Source organism: Haliotis rubra, unplaced genomic scaffold (genome assembly GCF_003918875.1).
Source record: "Haliotis rubra isolate DU_JTF1 unplaced genomic scaffold, ASM391887v1 Scf1414, whole genome shotgun sequence".
Taxonomy (NCBI): Eukaryota; Metazoa; Mollusca; class Gastropoda; order Lepetellida; family Haliotidae; genus Haliotis; species Haliotis rubra.
This window is the reverse complement of record NW_025765353.1, coordinates 52936-60358: the sequence shown is the minus strand read 5'-3', so window position 1 is coordinate 60358 and position 7423 is coordinate 52936.

The window sequence follows — 7423 nt, the reverse complement described above, 5'->3', positions numbered from 1 at the left end:
GGTGATGACCTAGGGTCAGGGTATGACGGACTACTTTCCTGATTAAAATTCATTGATAAGTTACTCGTGCTTCAATCGAACAGAAACCTGTTACTCGTGCCAAAAACACCCCTTTACACCTACCTGTTATTTTCGCGATTACAACATAAACAGGTATTTATACAATGAGTCACAAGTAGAATAAATATAACACAAATCTATTTATTTTCTAATTCCTTTTATTAAAACTCTGATTTCTAGTCATGAATTCAAAATGGCTCCAACAATCTGTGATACCCGTGTAAACAATTATGCGAAAATCACCGTTAGACATAAAACCCTTGATTCCCTTCCAATATTCAAAATGTACAATACTTGTACTTTTACTGGAGAGATGCGACAAGTGTCATGTGTCGTCTTGCAAAAATACCTGACACGATAACGTCAGTGTCTGTCGAGAGATCAATTTGCCTTGTTGTTTCTTTGCTGCATTGATGAAGATGACATTTTTCACTGATACACATGATGGAGACTCACTTCCAGCTCCGAGATACTATGTGATTCTAATGTTATCAAATTCACTCATGACAATCTGAACCAAAACACAGTTGTTGAAACAATGTACAACATGGTACGTTTTGCAAGGCTTCATGAGTGCAAATGGCGGCACACGTCCTTTCTGTTCAATCGAACATGTACAGGAACGGTTGATCTACACATAAGTCATTGCTCAAGATATTCCTCTGACACATGATAATGAAAAGTTTATGTCTTGATAACTTACAGGATGTAATCAACTCACATTTCATACTGAAAACTCCATAAACTCCATCACATTTTAAGTGGCAGTTTCTGGCTCGGGAAAACGAGAAGGATGTGGCGAAGAAGAGTAGTCCCCCATTGACAGTGAACGTAACCTCAGCAATGTCACATTCAAGCACACTGGGTGCACCTAATTACACACACTCAAAACCTTTGGCTCCGGTCGATGGTAGAACATTGAGCGTAAACTGGTACACAAGTACAGATCCTCAATGTTCAGAGATATCCAAAACAATCTTCCGAAGATGACGACAACCACCAAGCGATAACGATGACGTCACACACTCAAATATTTTACGCTTGCAAGAATTAAAATCATCCACATTTGCATGGTAACATCATCGTTTTAGAGGGTTTAATTATTTTCAGTGATCTTATCTAGTTATCATTATCACCATTGCTTTGATGATGCGAAGAGGTGGCAGAAAGTTTGTTGTGGAGGGTCACCATTGGGATGAGTAGTGATTAGGAAGCCAAGTGACGTCACTCATTCATAAACGTTGTGTTGTGTATTATTGCGCACCTACGATTAGAAAACATGAAATTTGAATCTATTCGACCATAAATGATACGATTTATGTTGTAAGAAACAGATTACTGTACTCAATCTGCCAGATACCATTTATCTTACAACTCGTTGTTTCAAAACGTATTTAACTCGCTTTCGCTCGTTAAATACGTTTTGAAACAATTCGTTGTAAGATAAATGGTATCTGACAGACACTCGTTTAGTAATCTCTCTATATATATATCCATTTATTACATGAGAACTTAATCAAAACATTAATGTCGACAAAACGACAGCTTTTTAACACATACGAACACGATTACTGATATACATAGGGACCATACTTATCATGCTAGTTGAGACGCTCACTCGTTGTTAATCTTATTGAACATGGTTGCCTTAAAGCATGTTAACTGATGATCAAGATCACATCGACAGTATTGGTCGCACAAGACGTTTCATGAAGACTTCACGACAAAGTGAGTGAGTGACATAATATCTATCGTCACATCGGCAATTTCTCAGCCATATCGTGGACGAAAACAATTTATACAATAAAAAATAGAAACATTTTGAAGAGTAAAACCTGTCGACGATGGACAGTAAAAATACTAGAGTATCACTGATATAAATATAAAACTAGTAGGTAAAACTAAAACATTTCATTAAAGAAGACAATACAATATAAAACACGGGCTATAGATCGCCAAGAACTAAAGGTAGATCACCATACTAGTTGGTTTACGCCATCCTTTCAGCAGCTGGCGATGGTAGGAAGGTTTAGCCGGAATTTTAAAGAACACAAAATACTACGATTAAACGTCTGGTTCAGCGAAAATGTCTTTGAAAGTGTTTGGGACTTACGTACCCTCCCAGGAGGACAATAATGTTACGATACTTTATCCCCTTTGAGAATACAGCCACTGACAATCGCAGTTGCTAACTTATACTACCATTTATAAAATGACATTTTATCTTTTACAAGATATATTGTTCAAAATTTATCCAATAATTTCTGTAAAAGCAATTGTTAAATGATAATTTACATTACAATAAATAGCTCCTTAATTGTTAGGACACTAAAATATTGTTCCCTTGTGATGTAAAAATCAATACAGTCAAGCAGGACATGCTTAACCGTCATTCCGTCATCAAAAGGGATACAAAACGGAGGATCGTGGCCAATGCGACATCGTCGCATAATGACCTCCTCAAATCTGGACTGACAACCCAAGAAAGTTTAACCGATAGTTGGCTTGATTTGATGTAATCTATTGATACCTATTTGGGTGACCCACTTCTGTTGCATTGGATCATGGATATAAGATCTAACAATAGCTTTGCAATCGAAGTATGGGATCAGAAGAGTATCCTCACCTTTCGATAGGTATTCATGAGTATATCTTGTGTACGCCAATACGACATCGCCGCATGATGACCTCCTCAAATCTGGACTGACAACCCAAGTAGGTGTAACAAATATAAGGTTTTATTGCATATAATTTATTGATACCAACTTTGGTGTCCCACTTCTTCTACATCAGATCAAGGATGTAGGTTCTAATGCTAGCTTTGTAATCCGAGTAAGGAATAACAAGTGGTGTCACAGATTTGTTGAGAGCTGCTTTAGTAGTAATATCAGCCATTGTGTTACCAGAGATTCCAACGTGGCTTATTGGCCAGTAGCAAGCTCATTATATAATTCAATTATATCGATTAAAAGTGGATTGTTGCAAGAGAGATTTTTTATAGCCTGAATCCAAGAGTGAGTGAGTGAGTTTAGTTTTACGCCGCACTCAGCAATACCCCAGCTATATTGCGGCGGTCTGTAAATAATCGAGTCTGGACCAGACAATCCAGTGATCAACAGCATGAGCATCGATCTGCGCAATTGGGAACCGATGACATGTGTCAACCAAGTCAGCGAAACTGACCACCCGATCCGTTAGTCGCCTTTTACGACAAGCATAGTCGCCTTTTATGGCAAGCACATGGGTTGCTGAAGACCTATTCTACCCCGGATCTTCATGGGTCCCTGAATACAAGAAAGAGAGTCGGAAAAGATTATATACTATCCCAAAAACGAAACCCATATGCCAGAAATCTGTTGCGAAAATGTTGTATTTTCAAACATGTATAACTCGTCCACATATGGACTTTAGTGCATGAATTTGTACACCAGGTTAGAAGAAGGTAATGTCTATACAACCAAGTGGATCCTTTTAGATAACGGGGACGTTGAGTGCGATGGTGACGACGTAGCACACGGTCCCAACGTCGGAGTCTCCTGGCTCTCAGACCAATCTCTTTCAACATGTTCCGTACAGTTTGACCGGATATCCTCCAAAGTCCAGGCACCCTGGCTACGGTGCTCTCCCCTGTGGCAGTACGATCACGCAAATGTAGAACCCGGATGTACCGATCTTGGGCTGCAGTGGTGAATCGAGGTCTGCCTGTACGGCGACGGTCATTTGTTATACCTGTTTGGTTGTAACGAGCTACAAGCCGTGATATCGTGCTCAGACTAACATTCAGACGCCTGGCAACAGAAGATTGGTAATCTCAAGTGTACATTCTTTCAATGGCGATGGTCTGTGTCACAAAGTCAAGACGTGCCGTAGTGATTTTGACCTTAAAACAGCTGCAAAATAAATGCCAATTTCTGAAAGTAATCTGGATATTTATTGCCAGACAGTGCATGCGGTTTGCTGCACAATTTCAACTGGAAGGTGATTTCTGTTACGTTGTGGCGATGCTTTTTCATCTTTGTCAGAAATCTCATCAAAATCAACATTTTAAGGTAAAATCGATTTTTTACTTGTGCAATTGTGCAAAATCATGTTATCTACACTTTTGTTACATATTGTTTGAACACAAAAGGTAATAAATATGCGTTTCTTTTGGATAGTATATATTGTTTGTTTAGGATGTTTATTAATATATTTAAGGCTGTTAATATATCGTTTGCTTCGGCTGTGAAAATTGAGCTGTGATCTGGTATTCGAGAAGATATTGTTCGGGATCCAATGACAGTGGCACAAGTAACTGCGCCACCATCCTTGTAAATAACGATTTGTATGACAATGTGCTATATTTATATTTTGATTGATTAAATTCTTGCTTTTATTGTAATTCATTAGTTTCTGATTTTTTTAATGCGGTTGATGTTAGGTCAACGTCTGGTCTGACCAATTGTCAAGGAGAAGAAGAATGAAGACGAGAAGGAGAAATATTTTCCAGCTCAATGCTTGCAGCAGAAATGAATGGTTTAATTCTGAGACCAAAAGGCGAAACAAGTAAAGATTTCTTTTTGTATAAATCCTCATAGAGGGGATTGAAGATACATTTATATGCAGGGTTAGATTTGTTAGAGTACAATTTTGTTATATATTGCAAAGATAGTTTTATACGGCGATGTGTAAGAGATGACTCATCTGCCTCGACGTAGAGACTGTTCTAAAGGATCAAAGACAAACTACAAGTAGGTATCTCGACGTAGAGACTGTTCTAAAGGATCAAAGACAAAGTCTCAGGCCTTGGTGGTGGTATATTTTAGGTATTTATTTTATGGTAAGAAAGTCAGATGAGAGTAAAAAATAGGTCCCAAGGACTTGGCCTCTTTTACAACCTTGATGGGTGTGGCATTTTGAAAATACCTCTTGGTCTGTGTACGGTTTATATTTTCAACAGAAATGTATACAGTTTGTTTAAAGATTTGAAACCGTTTTCAGTTGACCATTTATGAAATTTATTGAAACCAAGTAATTGCCTCTCTGTTGTATGCATATTGTTACCACGAAAAGGAACATTAAAATCATCCACGAAAAGACATCCATCAACCGAATTATTTAAAACCCTTGAAAGGCTGTTTATTTTAAAACTAAATACTGCCTTGTGGGACACACTGATCCTGATTATAATGACCAGACAGTGTTGAACCCACTCATACTTGAAATTGTCTGTCTTTAAAAATGTGAGATAAAAGAGGTAAAACTAACCCTTAAACTAAGAACACTTAATTATAATCTTCACCGTTATTTGACTCAAAATTAAGTTTTGTCTTTTTACTGTTGTTTTTGATATCTTTCAAACTCAGGTACATAATTTGCTGATGATGAATTTTTTTGGCAAGAGTTTCGCCAATTTTATTTGCAATTTTAGATTTGTCAGTGATTACATTATCACCATCTTTAAGATGGTGAACAGGAGATTGGAACCTTTTGGAGACATAGTTCGTCCAAGATTGCCGTTTGTTTTATTTGAAGGTACGACGTGCCTTTGCATTGAGAATTTTAGATCTATTTAAATTTTGGACAGTTGGATGGTGGCGGAAATAATGCTCCGCTTTTTTCCTCGCTTTTCTGGCTTGTCTACAATCTGGTTTCGTACATGTGGAGTCGTAATGGACTTTGCTATACACTCATAAGCTGTTTCATTTACAACGTCAGCAAAAGTTTTAAGGGGATCATTTATATCATTGAAACATTCAGGTCACAGTTTAGATTTAAATATAGTTTCATATAAGCCCCAGTTAGCCTTCGAATTCACGACAGAAAAAGAAGCATCAGTCTCTTATGTGGCCGAGCATGTATATCAAGTAGCATGCTGACATTAGGGTGATCGGTAGACGGCATTGTGTACTGTCGAGGGATGACATGCCCCAGGTTTATTTGAACAGCGTGTAGAGTATCGTGTTAGTGTCGTGATAACATATATGTATGCACACCACAACCCATGTGGATGCATAGATATGCAAACAAACATCACAGATGACCTTTCAAGGACGTACCTCAGTTGATCAACCACGCTTGATCTTACCCCCATACCTAACAACAACTACGAATTAACACATACATACCTCAGTTCTCTTACCCTATGCTAGACTACAGCTACGAATTAACACATACATACCTCAATTCTCTTAACCCCATACAAGACAACAACTACGAATTAACAGATGCGTACCTCACTTCCCTTACCCCATACAAGACGACAACTACGAGTCCGCCTCCGTGGTGTAGTGGTTAGAGCGTCCGCCCGGAGCGGAAGGTCGCGGGGTGGATCCCCGACTGCGTCATACCAAAGACGTGAAAATATGGTACTTGTTGGTCCCTGCCTGGCGCTAGGCATTAATAGGTACAAGAAGGACTGGTCGGCTCGGAGTCAGTATAATGTGTCTGAGTGGGGTATTCATGCTTCATTGCGGCGTGGTATCTCAGTGGGCTAGCACTATAAAACCAGCTTAAGTCTGGGCTAGTACAAGCAGCCGCACGTACACATACACACGCATGCACGTCATATGGGCGAAATATTCTCAAGCACATGTTAAACCAAATTTCACCTCACCTCACAACAACTACGAATTAGCACATATGTACCTCAGTTCCCTTACCCCGATACAAGACAACAGTTACGAATTAATACATACATACCTCAGTCCCCACACCCCATACCAGGCATCAGGTATTATCTATGACCTAATACCTTATTTGCCGTACACCGCACGAGACAGCGGGTTGACCTGTCACACATATATTGTATCTGTCACTCGCCATTACTTGTAGGACAAATACATGTACATACGAGGTCTCACCCAGAGTCGGTGCAGTGTAGTCCCGATGCCCAGACTGCGCCTGTAATTCAAGGCTGCTAGGTCACTGCAATAGACAGTAACAGCAGCAGTTAAAGGCGTAGGTGTTCGTCACAAATCAAGGCTTTTGAAACTTTGGGGAGTGAGTGAGTGAGTTATTAATTAAAGGTCACATCGGCAATATTTCAGCCATATCGTGACGAAAACAATTTATACAATAAAAAGTGAAATGAGAACATTTGATATTGAAATGGAATATATGTACGTTATAAAAACCTGTCGACGAAGGACAGTAAGACAACTAGAATATCACAATTACAACTAAAACTAGTGTGGAGAGTTAAAACTAATAGCACTTTTTGGACAATACAATATAAAAACAAGCTATAGATCGCCAACACCAGAAGGTAGATCACCATACCAGGGACCATGGGGACTTACAGTACCTTGGCTACCTGCATGGACGAAACTTTGTGGACTAACTAGGCATTAGGCCAGTTGAAATCGACGTAAAAATAAAATAC